This window comes from Manis javanica, chromosome 3, assembly GCF_040802235.1.
Source record: "Manis javanica isolate MJ-LG chromosome 3, MJ_LKY, whole genome shotgun sequence".
Lineage (NCBI taxonomy): Eukaryota > Metazoa > Chordata > Mammalia > Pholidota > Manidae > Manis > Manis javanica.
The window spans coordinates 112,267,993-112,289,235 of NC_133158.1; the positions used below are offsets into that span (position 1 = coordinate 112,267,993).

General features: G+C 40.3%; 1 long non-coding RNA gene across 1 annotated transcript in view; it reads left to right on the forward strand.

Moving 5' to 3' along the window:
* Positions 1-18: 18 nt before the first annotated feature.
* LOC140848432 (uncharacterized) overlaps positions 19-21,243 on the forward strand; it is a 38,150-nt gene continuing 16,925 nt past the window's right edge. The window contains exon 1 of the long non-coding RNA XR_012129267.1: positions 19-86. This is a non-coding gene — a long non-coding RNA (uncharacterized lncRNA). The remainder of the gene's footprint in view (positions 87-21,243) is intronic.

Below are 21,243 nucleotides of genomic sequence, written 5' to 3' on the forward strand. Positions count from 1 at the left end.
AACGCGCAGTGCGCCAGGCGGGGCGGGGTTTTGGCAAAGAGCCTGGAGACAAGTGCGCGGCCTGGAGGGCGCGCAGAACCTTTCGAGTGAGTCCTCCCGGTCCCAGTCCCGCAGCCAAAGTGGTGTTGGGGGTGCAGGGGCAATTATGGAGGGTCCGCGTGTCCCTTGCGCCGTGCCACGCCGGGCAATGATGGATCTCTCTCCTCCCGGCATTCCAGCTCCTTCTCCGAGCAGACCCCGCCACGGCGAGCCACGCCCGGTGATCTGCCCTTTTAGCGCGAGGGACAATTTAAAAATTTTCAGGCCATACTTCTTTTGTCAATCAAAATGACAATTTCTGAGTTTTATGTGGTTGAAGATATGCTACGGCTCAGAGACCTGCTTTGGGGAGTGGAAGAGGGTCAGAAAGGAAACAGGCTCCACGGCGTCTTTATGCGGGCCTTGCGTAAGAAGCGGCGCCGGAGATGTTGATCCTGTTACACCCGGGACGCGCCTTATTTCTGGCACCCGCGGGCAGCAGCCCACCCAGCAGCGGGCACTGCTTTCCCCTCCTGCATTCCGCAAGTGGGGCACAGACGCCTGGCCCAAGGCTGCCCGACACCCAGGGCTGAAGGGCAATCGTTGCGGGCCCGGGAACCCAGGCACCTTCCTCCGACTCCAGGCCGAGCGGGTGCCTGGGCCGCAGGCGTGCTGGGGCCGAGGGCGCGGGCTCCCATCATGCTCCAACCCCCCGCGGGGTGAGCGCTGCCCGCGCCTGGGCTCCGGGGCGGAGCTAGGCGCGCCGCCGTTGGGTTCGTTTCCTCCCAGGCTCCTCTGGGTCCCTTCTCACTCCTGGGGGCAGTGGACAGAGCGTGCTGGCCGGCCGACTGCGACACTGCCCCCTGGCGGGGGAGAGTTGAACTAAGCCTCCCGGGTGAGGCTGACCCGGCCTGGAGAGCTTCCCTCGTCCCCCTCCAAATCAAATGTTGTTTTTTGAAAGATTGAACAGCATCCCTTCAATTGGGTTCTTCTTGCTTCACAGCAGCCTTCACAGAACTACTTTACATTGAGGTATATTTACATACAGTAAACAACAAATTTTACGTCCTGTATATAATTCTATGGCTTTTGACAAATGAAAACACCAGACTAACCACTGTCCCAGTTCAAGCTATAGCATGTTTCAGTCACCCCAGACAGTTCCCTTCTGCCCCTCTGCAGCCAGTTCATCTTCCCACTTCCCTGGCCTCAGGCTGCAACCATGAACGTTTGTTTTGTGGCCACCAGAATCCACCAGTACACAGGGAGACACTATTGTCCTAAAGGCCTATCTTAATTAAGGGTTGATTTCAAGCTCCTTTTATGCTAGGGAAAGAGGAAGTAGGACAGGGAGCAGGAGGTGACAGATAACTGGACACTGGGGCATCAGCGAGGGTCTGAGGAGAGTTGTGAAACTGCCTGTCCTTGGTCGGTTGACTACTGTCAGCACAGGTCCCATCAGCCGTTCCTGCAGACTCTTGACAGGACAATTCTGTTGTCTTATATCTCGAGCTGAAAGGAAAATTATTAAGTCAATGTGCAGAGCTGCAGTTACATTGGCAAATCTAAAAGGGAATGTAACTTTCAGTTCCTCTCCTTGCTTTGTCTTTGGATTATTTCTATCTCTAAACTCCAGGAACAAAATAGACAATGCTGCCCTGTCCAACCAGGTATCATTATCTTGCCCCTGGTGGCCTGCAAGGAGCTAGGGACCAGTTTTTAACTCCTGTAGGCCTGGTTACAAGACTACACATCTGATTCCTATCACTATACCTTGTCTTTCCTAGAATATCATGTAAATGGAACCATCCAGGATGTGGTCTTTTGTGCCTGGCTTCCTTCACTTAGCACCATACTTTTGAGAGTCATCCGTGTGGTTGTATCAGTACTTCCTTCCTTATTTCTGCTGAGTAGTATTCCATTGCATGAATATTCCACGAGCTGGTTATTCGTTTGGACTTGGTGGGTGTACTAGGGGAGGCCCAGTTGAGCTGGTGGGGAGATACCCTTGGAGGACCACAAAGGAAGCTATTTGGGCTGTTGCTGGGCATCTAGCTGATTCTGTGTGTGGACAAATATTTCTATGTCTATTGGGTAAAATACCTAAAAGTGAAAAAGTGAATGGAATGGCTTAGTTGTGTGGTATCTTTAACTCTTTGGGAAGCTGTTACATAGTTTTTCAAAGTGGTTGTCTTATTTTTCATTACCACCAGCTGTATATGAAAGTCCATTGCAATCTGTGGTTTGTTTTTTCATTTTCTTTATGATAAAGACCCAAAGTTTCTAATTGTGTCCTTGCCGAATTAATGCTTCATGTTTTTTGTCCTAAGAAACCTTTGCCTTAAGGTGAGGTCACAAAGAATTTCTCCTAAAATAGTTTTAACTGCTTGATTAGTTAGGTCTATACATTCAAATGATACATTCAAATAAATTCTTATGCATGGTGTGAGATAAGCATCAAGGTTCAAATTTTTAAAAATTCTTTATTAAGGTATGATTGATATACACTCTTGTGAAGGTTTCACATGAAAAAACAATGTGGTTACTACATTTAGCCATATTATCAAGTCCCCACGCATACCCCAAAGCAGTCACTGTCCATCAGTGCAGCAAGTTGCCAGAGATCCACTATGTCCCTTTCTGTTATACACTGTTCTCCCCGTGATCCCCTACACCATGTGTACTAAACATAATACCCCTCAGTCCCCTTCTCCCTCCCTCCCCACCCGCCATCCCACACCCCTCCCCTTTGGTAACCACTAGTTCATTCTTGGAGTCTCTGAGTCAGCTGCCATTCTGTTCCTTCAGTTTTGCTTCATTGTTATACTCCACAAATGAGGGAAATCATTTGGCATTTGTCTTTCTCCGCCTGGCTTATTTCACTGAGCATAATGTCCTCCAGCTCCATCCATGTTGTTGAAAATGGTAGGATTTGTTTCTTTCTTATGGCTGAATAGTATTCCATTGTGTATATGTACCACATCTTCTTTATCCATTCATCTGCTGATGGACATCTAGGTTGCTTTCATATTTTGGCTATTGTAAAAAGTGCTGTGATAAACATAGGGGTGCATATGTCTTTTTGAATCTGAGAAGCTGTATTCTTTGGGTATATTTCAAGGATAGGATTCCCGGGTCAAATGGTATTTCTATTTTTAGTTTTTTGAGGAACCTCCATATTGCTTTCCACAATGGTTGCACTAGCTTACATTCCCACCAGCAGTGTACGAGGGTTCCCCTTTCTCCCCATCCTCGCCAGCATTTGTTGTTCTTAGTCTTTTCGATGCTGGCCATCCTTACTGGTGTGAGGTGATATCTCATTGTGGTTTTAATTTGCATTTCCCTGATGATTAGTGATGTGGAGCATCTTTTCATGTGTCTGTTGGCCATCTAAATTTCTTCTTTGGAGAACTGTCTCTTCATATCCTCTGCCCATTTGTTAATCGGGTTATTTGCTTTTTGGGTGTTGAGGTGTGTAAGTTCTTTATATATTTTGGATGTTAATCCCTTGTCGTATATGTCATTTACAAATATATTCTCCCATACTGTAGGATGCCTTTTTGTTTTGTTGATGGTGTCCTTTGCTGTACAGAAACTTTTTAGTTTGATGTAGTCCCATGAGTTCATTTTTGCTTTTGTTTCCCTTTCTGGAGCAGATGGGTTCAGGAAGAATTTGCTCATGCTTATATTCCGGAGATGTTTGCCTATGTTGTCTTCTAAGAGTTTTATGGTTTCATGACTTACATTGAAGTCTTTAATCCATTTCGAGTTTACTTTTGTGTATGGGGTAAATAATAATCCAGCTTCATTCTCTTGCATGTAGCTGTCCAGTTTTGCCAACACCAGCTGTTGAAGAGGCTGTCATTTCCCCATTGTATGTCCATGGCTCCTTTATCATATATTAATTGGCCATATATGGTTGGGTTTATATCAGGGCTCTCTAGTCTGTTCCACTGGTCTATGGGTCTGTTCTTGTGCCAGTAACAAATTGTCTTGATTACTGTGGCTTTGTAGTAGAGCTTGAAGTTGGGTTCCCCCAGCTTTATTCTTCCTTCTTAGGGTTGCTTTGACTATTCAAGGTCTTTTGTGGTTCCATATGAATTTTAGGACAATTTTCTCTAGTTCATTGAAGAATGCTGTTGTATTTTGATAGGAATTGCATTGAATCTATAGATTGCTTTAGGCAGGATGGCCATTTTGACAATATTAATTCTTCCTATCCATGAGCACGGGATGTGTTTCCATTTATTAGTATCTTCTTTAATTTCTTTCCTGAGTGTCTTGTAGTTTTCAGAGTATAAGTCTTTCACTTCCTTGGTTAGGTTTATTCCTAGGTATTTTATTCTTTTTGATGCAATTATGAATGGAATTGTTTTCCTGATTTCTCTCTCTGCTAGTTCATTGTTAATGTATAGGAATGCCACAGATTTCTGTGTATTAATTTTGTATCCTGCAACTTTGCTGAATTCAGATATTAGATCTAGTAGTTTTGGAGTGGATTCTTTAGGGGTTTTTTTGTACAATATCATGTCATCTGCAAACAGGGACAGTTTAACTTCTTCTTTACCAGTCTGGATGCCTTTTATTTCTTTGTGTTGTCTGATTGCTGTGGCTAGGAGCTCCATTACTATGTTGAATAGAGGTGGAGAGAGTTGGCATCCTTGTCTTGTTCCTGATCTTAAAGGAAAAGCTTTCAGCTTCTCGCTGTGAAGTATAATGTTGGCTGGGGGTTTGTCATATATGGCCTTTATTATGTTGAGGTACCTGTCCTCTATACCCATTTTATTGAGAGTTTTTATCATGAGTGGATGTTGAATTTTGTTGAATGCTTTTTCATGATCTATGGAGATGATCATGTTGTTTTTGTCCTTCCTTTTGTTTATGTGGTGGGTGATTTTGATGGATTTTGCATCCCTTGAATGAATCCTACTTGATCATGATAGATGATCTTTTTGATGTATTTTTGAATTCGGTTTGCTAATATTTTGTTGAGTATTTTTGCATCTATGTTCAACAGGTATATTGGTCCGTAATTTTCTTTTTTTGTGGTGTCTTTGCCTAGTTTTGGTATTAGAGTGATGCTAGCCTCATAGGATGAGTTTGGAAGTATTCCCTTCTCTTCTATTTTTTGGAAAACTTTAAGGAAAATGGGTATTAGGTCCTCACTAAATGTTTGATAAAATTCAGTGGTGAAGCCATCTGGTCCAGGAGTTTTGTTTCTTAAGTAGATTTTTGATTACCAGTTCAATTTTGTTGCTGGTAATTGGTCTGTTCAGATTTTCTGTTTCTTCCTTGGTCAGCCTTGGAAGGTTGTATTTTTCCAGGAAGTTGTCCATTTCTTCTAGGTTATCCAGTTTGTTACCATATAATTTTTCATAGTATTCTCTAATAATTCTTTGTATTTCTATGGTGTCTGTAGTGATTTTTCCTTTCTCATTTCTGATTCTGTTTATGTGTGTAGATTCTCCTTGTTTCTTGATAGGTCTTGCTAGGGGTGTATCTATTTTGTTTATTTTCTTGAAGAACCATCTCTTGCTTTCATTGATTCTTTCTATTGTTTTATTCTTCTCAATTTAATTTTTTCTGCTCTAACCTTTATGTCCCTCCTTCTACTGACTTTGGGCCTCATTTGTTGTTCTTTTTCTAGTTTCATTAATTGTGGGTTTAGACTGCTTATATGGGATTGTCCTTCTTTCTTGAGGTAGGCCTGTATTGCAATATACTTTCCCCTTAGCACAGCCTTGGCTGCGTCCCACAGATTTTGTGGTGCTGAATTATTGTTGTCATTTGTCTCCATAAAATGTCTGTTTTTACTTGGTCATTGATCCATTGATTATTTAGGAGCATGTTGTCAAGCCTCCATGTGTTTGTGGGATTTTTCATTTTCTTAATTTATTTCTAGTTTCATACCTTTGTGGTCTGAGAAACTGGTTGGTACAATTTCAATCTTTTTGAATTTACCGAGGCTCTTTTTGTGGCTTAGTATTTGATCTGTTCTTGAAAATGTTCCATGTGCACTTGAGAAGAATGTGTATTCTGTTGCTTTTGGGTGTAGACTTTTGTAGATGTCTGTTAGGTCCATCTGTTCTGTTGTGTTGTTCAGTGCTTCTGCTCCTTACTTATCTTCTGTCTATTTGATCTGTCCTTCAGAGTGAGTGGTGTTTCATATTTGTATGTGGTGCTCTCTAATGTCTGGAAGCTCTACTCTCTGGAGCTGCTCAGTCCCTGGAGCAATGTCAGGGGTCACAGGGGAATGGTATTGCTGCCTGTGGGGTGGAAAGAGCTTTATCCTGCTTCCCAGCTATGCCTACCTCCACTGCCAGAACCAGTGGGCCAAGCATGCAGGTATAAGCCTCTATGCTTTGCATTTGTAGTTGCTGTAGATGGGGGCTTCCCTATGGCTGGCCTAACACCAGGGTAGGGTTTGCTGGTTTGTGAGCCAGCTGGGGCTGGCTGGGATAAAGGTGAAGTAGGCTGCATATCACAGAAGGGGTCCTTGGAGCTGTTTAGCCAGCCAGGGAGCTGGAGTGCCTGAAGACTGAGAAAGTTCCCAACCTGCTGGGCAGAGTGCACCTGGACAATTTTGTCTACCTGTCCTTTTTCCTGAGCAGTAAGCTCTGTGCAATCCTTGCCCCCTTAGCAGTCCTCTTACTGTTAGGAAGTCTCTCAGACTTCCCACCTTTCTTTTGTCCCAGAGCAGTTGGATATGGATCCCTGCTTTCCACAAGCAGCTGTAATCTCAGTCTCTCCAGGTATTCTGCCTGTCTTAGCTTTCCAAACCCCTAATCACGAGAATACCATGAAAGCACCATGAAATGTAGGTTTGTGCTCACAGAGCAGATCTCTGGAGTTAGGTGTTCAGCATTCCCAGGCCTCCACTCCCTCCCTTCTCTGTTTCTCATCCTCCCACCAGTGAGCTGCAGTGGGGGAAGGGCTTGGGTCCTACCAGGCCACGGCTTTGGTACGTTATCCTCTTCCATGAGGTTTATTTTTTTTTCCAGGTGTATGCAGTTTTGCTCTGCCCTCTTTCCTATTGCTCTTTCAGGGTTAGTCATATTAATTATATTTTTGTATTATATGCGGTTTTAGGAGGAAGCCTCTGTTTCACCTCTCACGCTGCCATCTTTAATCCTCTCCTCTCACCTTGACTATTAATGCCCCTTACCTGACATAAAGCAAATTACCTGTCATGGATCAGGTAAGCAAAATAAATCATAGAAATTAAAAGAAAAGAGGGGGAAATAATGCACATGTAGAGGTTTAACCCAAATCACCCAGTCTAAAGGTCTCAGCCAGAAAAAAATGTCAGAATTTTCCTGCCCTTGAGGCATTACTGGAGGGAAAACACTCTAAGTATCATCAGTAAAGTCTGTTCATCTGTAGCCTTCCCACAGTTCAAAGAAGGGACAGCCTGAGATCCTATCTCCAGCACGAGGAGTGCGGGTGCCCTGCTCCCGTCTTGGCCTCCGAATCCACAGCCTAGATTCACCATCCAGCACTGTAGCAGGAGCTCAAAGAAGTTGAACTCAAAACTCAATGTTAAATGCATGAAACATTTTTAAAATCCTTTGTCATCAAAAGCCTTTGCCTAGAGCCTTGGAGAGGATTACAAAGGAATGCTTTCTTCCTTCAGCTTTTTTTCTTAGGAAATTACCTCTAGACCTGCCAAAGTCACAGAGTGGCAGGATTTCATTGTACCTTCAGACATGAAACATTTGCACATGCCTCATGATTTTTCCCCCTCCTACTTTCTGAGGAGAAAACAGAAGATCTGGGAAACATCTGCCTGCCTCTGGTCTCTTAGCTGCCTTGATAGAGAGTCTTCAAGTGGCAGTTCCAGGAACAAGGCTGCAAACAGACACATAACTTATCACTCACACCTTCTTACTTCACAGTGGGGGTGGCTCTGTCAGAGGAGGGCTGCACTCCTGTCCAAGTGCTTTGCCTTCACCCTTGTTTTGTTACCATATTGTTCCTTCTTTTTCTGCCTGCCTTCCATTTGTCCATCTATAAACTCATTTGCCATCCATCCATTCTTCTACCCATTCATCCCAAACTGATGTCTTACTATGTGCAGGTTTGTACTAGAAACTGACTCTCAAGATGAGCAAGAACAGTCCCTACCCCCAGCCTTGTGGGAGAGACAGACACATACCTATATAACCCTATATGGTGCAGAGATTGAGGTGTGCATAAAACCAAAGGACTGACTGTGTTCAAAGGAGAAGCTTCATGTCAAGCTCTCACCTCCTGTGGTGGACTTTCTCTTAAAAGGGACCCTATGATACCACTTCCTGGTATTCACATCCTTGTGTGATCTCCTCCTGTGGGTGGGACTTGTGACTTGCTTTTAATCAACAGAATATGTCAAAGGTGACAGGAAGTGGGCATTTACATGTATGTGATTACATTATTATGTTACATAAAACCGTAGTGCCATCTTCTTGGAGTCTCTATGTTCCTTCCTGGCTTTGAGGAAGCAAGTGACCACATTGGGGAATGTGGGCTCTACATGCTGAGGACAGCCTCTAGGCAACAGCCATCAAGAAATTAAAGCCTTCAGCCACATAGCCACAAGAACTGAACTGTGCCAACTGTCTGAGGGCACTTGGAAGTGGCCCCTCCCATAGTTGAGCCTCAAGTGACAGTCAGCCCCAGTGACACCCTGCAGCCTTGAGAGGCCCTAAACAGAGGACCCAACTAAGCTGTGCCTGGACTTCTGACCCACTGAAACTGTGAGAAAATACATGTGTGTTGTTTTAAACCCTTAAGTTTGTTGTAATCTGTTATGTAACTCTAGAAAACTATTACACTTCCTGAGGAGCAGCTGTCAGAACTGTAAAGCTCTGGGAAAAGGCTGACAGATAGGGGGATGCCTCCAACCCTTGTGTTCATTCATTCAGCAAACATTTTTCTTGAGCACTTACTATACACAAGGCACTGTTCCAGGTATATTAGTAAACAAAACAAAATGCCTGCTCTCATAGAGTTTATAGTCTAGTCAAGGGATACAAACATTAAATTGATAATTATATAGTATGCTGTTAGATGATGAATCCTTTAGAAAAACATAGATAAGGGGGATGGGAATGCCAGGGAGATGCACTGACATTTTTCAGGGTAGGACTCACTGAAAAGGTAACACTTCAGTAAAACTTAAAAGAGGTGAGGATATTTTACAAAAGAAATCCCAGGCATTGACTACATATACAACTCCAAGGTTGGACTCAAGGTCTTATCCTGCCCTGGGGGATCATAGAGGGCAATGACTTCCCCTTTCAACCTAATTTTCCACTCCTACCCCTCCATTGCCCAAGTCCACCCTGCATCCTCACCTCCCAAACCTCTACCATTCCCCAAACCCACCCACCAAGAATCCTCACTCCTCATTGTTTACCCCACAAGTGCTTCTCCTCATTCACCTCAGTAATTACCTACCCCAGCACCCCTCCCCTGCACACCAGAATGTTACCCCTTTCTCCTTGACCCCTCCCATTTGGTTTATGATTTTATGGTGAGCCTTCCACTTTCTACACATGTTATTGCTGGTTGCCTTTGCTTCTTGGAGTAATTGTGGGCTCATTGATCTCAGGGATCTTGACTTCTTATTGCTGAATTTCCAGACTCTGATATGTTACAGGTGGTATTTGGGGAAAAAAATTTAGTTGCATGCACTCATTCCATCTACCCCTTTCCTGGATTCCTTCACTATCCCTCTTTCTCTGCACATCTCTTTCTGCATCTCAAAGGATCTTTTCCTGTTTCTCAGTCTGTTTCTCTCTCTCATACACACATAGACATATACATGTAGACACTCATAAAATCATATGTAGAAGCTTCCTTTGAGCATTTTGTCTTTCCCATGGCAATAGAAGGACAGCATGGAAGGAAATGAGGGTGGATTGGGGCAGGATTGGGGTAGAGGAGGAAACTTTACTTCAAGGGAACACTTAAATATTCAGCTGGATCCTCTTAAATATTTGATTAAAACAACCATATTATCATACACACATCCACCTGTTGGACGAAACTCCTTCCTCTTACCTTCAGTAGCCCAGGGTCTCTCAGCAGTGGCTCTATTAATATTTTGGATCAGATAATTCCATTGTGGGAGAATGTCCTGTGTACTGTATGATGTTTAGCAGCCTCTCTGGCCCCCAACCACCAAAGGCAGCGCTCAGCCATGACAATCAAAAAATACCTCTAAACATTGCCAAATATCCCTTGAGAGCAAAAATCACCCCTTCCTTTTTGAGAACTACTGATGCCATCTGAAAGCACTTATCTGCAAATTTTCATGTTGCCTAGTAAGCAAATAACTTCTACAAGCTGCAACAGAGCACACAGCGTCTGGGTTCAGGACAGCACAGTGATCTCATTTTTCCTAAGCTCTTGTCTGGCTCTTTTGGATCTAATGCTTACCCTGTGGGGCCTCTAGTAACTCATAAGGCACCTTTGTGCTGCCCCTTCTGGGAAGCCCCATCTCTAAGTCAGGACACCCAGCTTGGGTTTCAGGCCCCATTCACTAGCTCTACCAGGCCTTTATGTGGAATGCATAAACTGCACAACTGCATACTGTGGCCCTAGATACAAATTCCCTTCTGCTACTTCTAGGGTGGCTGCCAATGAGTTGTGCTACTAAAACCGTGACAGCCCTATTCTTCTCTAACATATCAAGAGCTGAGGTGATGTGCATCAATGGAGATGTGGTGTGGACAGGCACAATTTTTGCTTCTTAAAATATTAGACTGTCCTTGCCAAATGTAGTTCATCTGGTAGCAAAACCTGGCAACCTGTGTAGAAGACCGTACTAGACTGGAAGGAAAAGGAGATTATATTGTGAAAATCTAGGCAGAACTCACAAAACATTCAGATGGAAATGCAGTTGACAGAAGACTAGACAAACTGATGACGACACTTGCAGAACAAGTGTGAGGAGTCCCACAGACTTGCCAAGGGAAGTTTGACTACACATCAGACCTTAGAATCCACACCTAGTGGGTTTATGTAGCTTGATCCTGAGCCTGACTAACTTGTGAAGTCATCCTGTAGTGGTGTAAGCACTGGTATTTTAGCCTGATACCTAAAATGTTATTTAGAAATGTTAAAGTACTTAGAGGAGGTTTATATCATTTTTATTTGGTTAATTACTAAGAGAGTACTGGACAGAGTAATATTTGTTTTCCAAATTCTACTCTTGAGCCAACTTTATCCACAGCATAGGACTGACCCTTCTTGCAGAATTACATGCATATTCAAGACACAGCCTTGGACACTAAAATGGATAATTCATGCAGCCACATCTGTCTGTTTGTCTGTGAAAGAGAGAACAATGATGACTTTTAAATGTTATTAGTAAGTATCAAATACCTTGAGAAAGGAATGGTTTCTCTTCTTGACTAGTCCTAAATATGGTGATTAGAAAGTCTTGCTATTTAATTACTTATTGAAATTAAAAATTGATGCTTTGGTAACAAGAGTCTTGATGGAAGCTTCAGTCTGAAATTCAGGCACCTGTGTGTTCATAATACCACTCACCATGTAAGTCAATGATTGGAGGAAAGAATTAGTTTGCCTCTGATTACATCTGATTGTCATCAGTGATGACAATAAACAAGGCAGAAAGACCAAATGATACTTGTGGGAAGCTCTCAAAAGGACCTGGGAAATATTTTTAATTGAGGATACACAAGAGAAAAAACTCAGCTGATAGTCACATAAATAAAAGGCAAATGACTTAAATCAGTTATCAGAGCAGTACAAATTAAAAAAATAAAGAGAGATCACTTTATACCTGTTAGACTGGCAGATGTTAGAAAGCTAAATAGTGCCAAGTATTGTGAGGCTGTGGGTTATAGGAAACCTCCTGAACTGCTGGTAGAAGAGGGCACTGATGCAGCCATTTTGGAAAGAATCAGGATTTAGCTAAATCAGTATATGTGTTCTATAACCCACCAATTCCTCTCAAAACCTCATACAGGTCAATAAGGGGTCATGTAAGAGAATATTCATTTCAGTGCTGTAGTTGGAGGCAAGCTGGGTCCCTCACTGGCGTAATGGAAAAATGAATTATGGCGTATGTACGCCTTGAAGTACTATGCGGCACTTAAAAGCAAAAGATTAGTTGTATATAATGACATGGGTGGACCTTAAAAATACAGTGCTTAAAAGTAAGTTTAAGAGGTAAGAAACCAAATAAGATATAAACCACACTACCATTTATATAATTTAAGGTATGTATATCAAACAGCAAAACAAAAGATCCACATTAAACACATTGGGCTGTTTACCTCTATAGAGTAGCAAGTGAGGAATGAGAACTGGATTAGGATAAAAGGAAATGTATAAATAAAACAAGATGGGGACTTGCATGCACCTGTGATGACAATACTCATTAACTGGAAAAGGCAAGGAATAGGGTATCTTCTAGAACATCCAGAAAGGAATGCAGCCCTGCTGACACTTTGATTTTAGCCCTTTAAGACCCATTTCAGACTACTGACCTCCAGAACTATAAGATAATAAATTTACATTGCTTTAAAGCATTAAGTTTGTGTTAATTTGTTACAAGAGGAAACTACTCCTATAATAACTACAGTTAATATATTAAAGCATCTATCAAAGAAGGTATACAACATACATAAACAAATGGGGAATTTCAGTAAAGATATGGAAGCTATTCAAAAGTCAAAAATGGAAATGTCAGATATGAAAAACTCAGTATCAGAAATGAAGAATTACTTTAACAGTCCTATGAGAATGGACACAGGTGAAGAAAGAATTGGTAAACTTAAAGATAGATCAAGAGAAATTATGTAAATTGAAACACAAAGAGAAAAAGGGTAAAAATGCAAAACATACATCAAAGAACTGGGACAATATCAAATGGTCCAATATATAAGTCACTGGAGCCTCAAAAGACAAAGTAGACAATATTGGGCAGAAGTATTTGAAAAAATAATAGCTGAGAATTTTCCAAAGTAAATGAAAGACAAAACAAAGTACCAACCACATAATAATAAGCTGAGAAATCCCAAAGAAAGATACACAACGAAAAATACACTTAACAGGCACACCACACTCAAACTGCTGATAATTAAAGATAAAGAGAAAAATCTTAAAGGAAATCACAAAAAAGATGAAATAAAAAATACAGAGCAACAAAGATAAAAATGACAACATACTGTTTTCATCAGGAACTATGCAGGCCAGAAACAATGAAGTGGTGTCTTCAAAGTACTATAATAAAACCTCTTTGCCAAAAATTATTTACCTAGTGATAATATTGATATTTTAAAAAATCTAGATTAAAAATTTACCAACTTACTTTTTTTTCCTTCTTATCCCATGTATTCTTTGCTGTTGTTTTTCTCATTTTCCCATTTTCCTTTTAGACTGAGTATTTATGAGTCCACTTTATTGGCTTATTGTATTGAAAAGTATATTAAATGTAAATAGTCTAATCCAATTAAAATGCAAAGGTTGTCAGAGTGTATTTAAAACTAAGACCCACCAATTTGCTACATATATAAACTAGGTTCAAATATAAAGACATAGATGAGCTAAGTCTAAAAGGATAGGAAAACATGTATCACACTAAGAATAATCAGAAGACTCATCATCATTTAAATGTCAGTTCTCCCCGTATTGATCTATAGATTCAACAAATCTCAATAATCAAAATCCCAACAGATTTATCTGTTTTTGTTGTTGAAATGATAAGCTAATTAAACAATTTGTATGGAATTTCAAAGAACTGAGAATAATAAAACAGCTTTGAAAAGTTGGAGAACTTATTCTACCTGACTTCAAGATTTACTACAAGGCCACACTGATCAGGACAGTATGGTAGTAGTATAAAGGATAAAGACAAAGATCAAAGAAAAAATGGAGTCCTGAAATAGATTCATGTATATATGGTCAATTTATTTTTGACTAAGGCACTAAGTTAATACAGTGGGGGAAAGAATAGTCTTTTTAACAAATAATGCTAGTATAATTGGATATCCATTTAGAAAAAAAATAAAACTCCACTCATATCTCACAACATACATGAAAATTCATTTGAAATGAGTCACGAACCTAGTCACAAAAGCTGAAATTCTAAAAATTCCAGAAGAAAACATGGGCCAAAATCTTTGTGAACTTGGGCTACATACATTTTTCTTAGGACTCAAAAAAGCATAAACTATAAAAGAGAAATTACCAATTGGACTTTATCAATATTTGATCTTCAAAAGACACTGTTAAGAAAATAAAAAGATAAGCCACACACTGGGAAGTAAATATTGGCAAACATATATGAAGAAAGTCACATATGCTAAATATATAAAGAACTCTCACAATTTAGTAATGAGAAGACAAACAACTCAAAGAAGTGGACAAAGGATTTGAGCAGACTCTTCATCCAAGAAGTTATATGAATGGCTAATAAGCACATGAAAAAATGCTCAATATCATTAGTCACAAGGAAAATACAAATTAAAAGTGCAATGAGATCATCACTACACACCCACTCGAATGGTTCAAAGACCATACCAAGTGTTAGTGAAGATTTAGAGCAAAGGGATCCCTCAGACTTTGCTGGTGGAAATGCAAAATAGTACAGGCTCTTTGGAAGGCATCTGACAGTTTCTTATAAAGTTAAACACACACATACCATATGACCCAGCAATTCCACTCCCAGGTATTTACCCAACAGAAATAAAAATATATATCCACATAAAGACCTGCTATATCAATGTTCATGCAGCTTTACTCTTATTGACCTAAACTGGAAACACGCTTACTATGCATCCAATCCAGGTGAATTAATGAATATCTGTGTAGTGACTATCACAAACTGTGAGTAAATCCACACAGTGGAATACTCAATTAACAAAAAGGAGCAAACTATAGATGCATACAAGAACAAATGAGTCTGCAAAGCATTATGCTAAGTGAAAGAAGCCATACACAAAGACTACATATTGTATCATTCCATGTATATGACATTCTAGAAAGGCAAAACAACAGTGACAGAAAGCAAATCAGTGGTCACCAGGTGCCAGAGGATGGGGGAGGGGACAGCTGTAAAGGGCACCAGGGAGCATGTCACCCGTGATAAAATGCTCTGTCTTGGTGTGGCTTCCTGAAGGAACACATTTGTCAAAACTCATTGAACTGTACCCTTAAAATGAGTGACTTTTATTATATGTAAATTATACCTCAATAAAATAACAAATGAAATCATGGTTCTTGAAAATAAGAGATAAGGTAGAAGGAGTTGAAGTGTTGATGAGTGAGGAGGGGGAAGCAGAAAGAAAATGAGAGAGAACCAGAAAGCAAAGACAAAGACAGAAGAGATACAGAGAGACCTACAAACGTGGGTGGGGGGGGGGGGAATTGCCAGCAACACAGACGCTCAGTGAAAAACAGAGGGAAAGAGGACAAAAGAACAGAGACCCCCATATGATAAAGGATGATAGAGTAACAGTTATTATTGTTAACTTTTGGGATATCAACACTAAAAAATAAATGCTGTGTTTATAGTTTTACAACTATAGTCTGTAATAACTGAATTTGTAAGGATCTCAGTATTAGAAAGGATCTCATAGGTTCAGCAGCCAACCTCTAACATAGGGCAAGAATATCCTCCCTGCACAGCCTAGAGCTGTGATCAGCTCTTTTGCCTCATCGCCAAGGGGCAAGGTGCTCAGACTTCACCATTTGCCCACAAAGCAAAGCAGCCAGGAGCCAGTGTCCAACGGCTGTGATTCTGAGGGTGAGTCCAATCTGCCTTTTCCCTCCCCGCTTTATCGCATTTCCTTATGCAGGATCACATGGAGGATGTCTACTTTTCCTGCCCCACTAGAGAGGCTGTAGTCCTGTGTTCCTTTGAATCCTTTCTCTTCCAAGTGAGATATTTCCTGTTCCTTAACTCTCCTCACATGACCTGGTTCCTGGGCCCTTCAGCATTCGCCCTCCAACCCTGCATTCTGGTTTCAATTCTGGTGGCAAAATTGAAACTGATGGCTGTTCATCTGGGGCACACTGCTTTTCTTTTATTAATGCAACCTGAACTTCACTTAAAGTTTTCTCCCCCTTGTTGACAAAGGGCTTTTCAAATTGTGAAATATATTAGGTATGCAAAAAGTACTGAATAAAAGAATCGCCTAACAACCCACTCCTTTGCTTTGACAATCTAATAATGAACCACATTTTCTTCAGATATTACAGCTACTTCTGAGACCCCCTACCCCTTTTACATTCCCTTCTCTACCCTGGAGAAACCATTATAAAGAACTTCCCCATGTTTATCTTTCTCATGCATGATTTTACATGGTTAAATGTGTGAATCAGAAGATAGCATTATTTTGCATGTTTTAAACCAAATATAACTTGTGACACACTGTATTTTTCTATAACTTGAGTATTTGAGATATTGATTCATTTTAACTGCTATTTAGCAATCTACTGAATTTTCTACAAGATGTTTATTCATACTCCTGTTGATGGGCATTTAGGTTGCTTACAAGTTTCCCTGTTACTGACAATGTTGCAATGAAGACTTCTTGATCCTGAGTCCTTGCTCATTGTGTGTGGACATTTCTCCAGGGCGAGTATGTTGTGACTAGAATGGCTGAGTCATTGAATGTGTGCATCTTCTCCTTTGCTAGACATTGCACATTTATGTTTTTAACGATCTGAGTCATGCTAAGCTTGTGGTCAGCTAATTTTATCATTTAAACACTTACCAAGTTAGGTCACACTTAGTATGTTCTGTTTTTAAAAAGCCAACATTGTCCTTCCTGGATGTTTCCTATGCTACGCACTATGGGCTTACAGAAAATAGTAGGGCCTTTGCCTTCGAAGAACTTAAAATACACAAAGGCAAATGAATGGCAGGGCTAGGCTGTAGATAGAGCATCCTCGCTGAAGCTTGCAATTATTTATGAAAGCCCACTGGTGAGATGCAGGCACTGAAACTTGGGAAGGGAAACAAAAGTGAAAGATGATGGTTATGTGCTGCATTCCTGACAGCACCTTTTCTTCACAGATGCCTGCCTTCATGTGTAATCATACAAACCTGTGCAGTGCTTTGTAGTTCAGAGTGCTTCCATACACATCATCTAATTACTTCTTGTAATATCTTTTCTGGGAGGCTGAGAGGGCACCTATTATTACCCAACTGTGGAGAAGAAGGAGCTAAGGCACAGAGTGGCAAGTGAGCTGTACCACATAAATGGCTGAGTTCAAGCTAGAACTCGGATCTTCTGACTCTGTATCAGTGCCTTCCCCCAAATATCACTGACTCGATAGCAGTAAACCCCTGAGAGTACCCTCCATCTGTCCTTATAATAGGCTGACAAAAGCTATTATAATTAACAAAAACTCATGATACTAAATTTGAGCTCCCAACCTCTGTAGCTGGCAAAATGCCCTTGACAGCCAGTTCACAAGCTTCTAGAGTCTCCCTCCTTTTTTCCTCTCCCTTCCACAATCCCTACAGAAAAGAACAATTCTGTTTGAGCTCGGAAGTCTCCACTTTCTAGAAAACATAAGTCACACTACATTTATAAAATTAGGGTACAGACAGCTGGAACTACTCACTAGTCTTCAAATGCATTGCCCTTTTCCTCTATTTCCTTAATTTCAACTTTGCTCAGTTTCCTCTCCTGAGTGTTCTCACCTCCATTTATACATATCAAAATACTACCCATACTCACAACAGCCAATACAATATTAGAGAACAAAGTTGGAGGATGGATACTACTCAGCCTCAAAACTGACAAAGCTAATGTGGTATTGGCAAAAGGATAGACACATAAATCAATGGAACAAAATGTAGAGCCTAGAAATAGACTCACACTTAAGTCTTTAATTCACATCAAATTGCTTTTGTGCATGGTGTAAGATAAGGGTCCAATTTCATTCTTTTGCATGTGGATATCTGGTTTTCCCAAAACCATGTACTGAAGAGATTATCCTCTCCCCATTGCATATTCTTGATATCTTTGTCAAAGATTAGTTGACCATATATGCATGGGTTTCTTTCTGGGCTCTCTATTCTGTTCCATTGGTCTTCGTGTCTGTTTTTATGCCAATATTACATCATTTTGATTACTATAGCTTTGTAATATAGTTTGAAATCAGAAATGTGATGCTTCCAACTTTGTTCTTCTTTCTCAAGATTGCTTGGCAATCCAGCAATCCCACTGTTGGGTATATAATACCCAAAGGAAACGAAATCAATACCTCGAAGGGCTCCCTGCATTCCTGTGTTCATTACAGCATTATTTACAGTAGCCAAGATATGGAAACAACTTAAGTGTCCACGGGTAGATGAATAGATAAAGATGTGGTACATATACAGAGTGGAATATATTCAGACATAAACAAAAAGGAAATCCTCCCATTTGTGACAACACAAATGAAACTGGAGAACAGTAAGCTATGTGAAATAAGCCAAACACAGAAAGATTAATACTGTATGATCTCATTTATATGTGGGTTCTAAAAAAGTTGAATTAATAGAACCCCAGAGCAGAATGGTGGTTGCTGGGGGCTAGAGATTATTGGAAGTGGAGACATGCTGGTGAAAGGGTACAAACTTTCAGTTATAAGATGAATAAGTTATGGGGGTTTAATATATAGCATGGTGACTACAGTTAATAATACTGTATTATATACTTGATATTTGCTTAGAGAATAGATCTTAAGTGTTCTTACCATGGACACAAAAAAGGGTAACTATGTAAGGTGATGGATGTGTTAATTAACTTGATTGTGGTAATCATTTCACAATGTATACATACATGAAATCATCATGTTGTGCACCTTAAAAAAGTATGTTGTCCTACCTAAATATATACAATATTTATTAATCATACCTCAATAAAACTGGGGGAAAAAAAGTAAAAACAAGTGACTCAGTAAAAAAATAGAGAAGTGACCCACACAAATACAGTCAACTGATTTTTGACAAAGGAGCAATGGCAGTTGGATGGAGAAAGGAAAGTCTCTTCACAGGTAGTCGAGTGCTGCAGTAACTGGACATTCACATGCAAAAAAAAAAAAAAGAATTTTGACATAGATCTTACACTTCTCATAAGAACTCAAAATAGAAGACAGACTTAAATGTAAAATACAAAACGATAAAACTTTGAGAAGATAACATAGGAGAAAATCTAGGTGATCTCATGTTCGGCAATAACTTTTTTTTTTGGTGTAGTTGCCTCTGTATTTATTTATTTATTTTATTAAGGTATTATTGATATATACTCTTTTGAAGGTTTCACATGAAAAACAATGTGGTTACTACATTTACCCATATTATCAAGCCCCTACCCATACTCCATTGCAGTCACTGTCCATCAGTGTAGTAAGATGCCACAGATTCACTGTTTGCCTACTCTGTGCTGCATTGTCTTCCCCGTGACCCCTCACACCATGTGTGCCAATTCCCTTCAATCCCCCTCTCCCTCCCTCCCCACCCACTCTACTACACCCCTCCCCTTTGGTAACCACTACACCCTTCTTGGAGTCTGTGAGTCTGCTGCTGATTTTTTCCTTCAGTTTTGCTTTGTTGTTATACTCCACAAATGAGGGAAATCATTTGACACTTGTCTTTCTCCACCTGGCTTATTTCACTGAACATAATATTCTCCAGCTCCATCCATGTTGTTGCAAATAGTAGGATTTGTTTCTTCCTTATGGCTGAATAGTATTCTATTGTGTATATGTACCACTTCTTCTTTATCCATTCATCTACTGATGGACACTTAGGTTGCTTCCATATCTTGGCTATTGTGAATAGTGCTGTGATAAAACATGGAGGTGCATATGTCTTTTTGAATGTGAGAAGTTGTATCCTTTGGGTAAATTCCAAGGAATGGGATTCCCGGATCAAAAAAATATTTCTATTTTTGGTTTTTTGAGGAACCTCCATACTGCTTTCCACAATGGTTGAACTAGCTTACATTCCCACCAGCAGTGTAGGAGGGTTGCCCTTTCTCTGCATCCTTGCCAGCATTTGTTGTTCTTAGTCTTTTTGATGCTGGCCATTCTTACTGGTGTGAGATGATAGCCTATTGTGGTTTTAATTTGCATTTCCCTGATGATTAGTGATGTGGAGCATCTTTTTCTGTGTCTGTTGGCCATCTTCATTTCTTCTTTGGAGAAGTGTTTCTTCATATCCTCTGCCCATTTTTTAATCGGGTTATTTGCTTTTTGGGTGTTCAAACGTGTGAGTTCTTTATATATTTTGGATGTTAACCCCTGGTCAGATATGTCATTTACAAATATATTCTTCCATACTGTAGGAGGCCTTCTTGTTCTATTGTTCTTTTTAGTTTGATGTAGTCCCATGTGTTCATTTTTGCTTTTGTTTCCCTTGCTTGAGGAGATGCATTCAGGAAGAAGTTCCTCATGTTTATATTCAGGAGATTTTTGCCTATGTTGTCTTCTAAGAGTTTTATGGTTTCATGACTTACATTCAGGTCTTTGATCCATTTGGAATTTACTTTTGTGTATGGGGTTAAACAATAATCCAGTTTCATTATCTTGCATGTAGCTGTCCAGTTTTGCCAGCACCAGTTGTTGAAGAGGCTGTCATTTCCCCATTGTATGTCCAGAGCTCCTTTATATTAATTGACCGCATATGGTTGGATATATATCTGGGTTCTCTAATCTGTTCCATTGGTCCATGGTTCTGTTCTTGTTCCAGTACCAAATTGTCTTCATTACTGTGGCTTTGTAGTAGAGTGTGAAGTTGGGGCATAATCCCCCTAGCTTTATTCTTCCTTCTCAGGATTTCTTTGGCTATCTGGGGTCTTTTGTGCTTCCATATGAATTTTAGAATGATTTGCTGTAGTTCATTGAGGAATGCTGTTGGTATTTTGATAGGAATTGCATTGAATCGGTAGATAGCTTTAGGCAGGATGGCAATTTTGACAGTATTAATTCTTCCTATCCATGAGCACTGGATGTGTTTCCACTTATCGGTATCTTCTTTAATTTCTCTCATGAGTGTCTTGTAGTTTTCAGGGTATAAGTCTTTCACTTCCTTGGTTAGGTTTATTCCAAGGTATTTTATTCTTTTTGATGCAATTGTGAATGGAATTGTTTTCCTGATTTCTCTTTCTGCTAGTTCATCATCATTAGTGTATAGGAATGCAACAGAGTTCTGTGTATTAATTTTGTATCCTGCAATTTTGCTGAATTCAGATATTAGGTCTAGTAGTT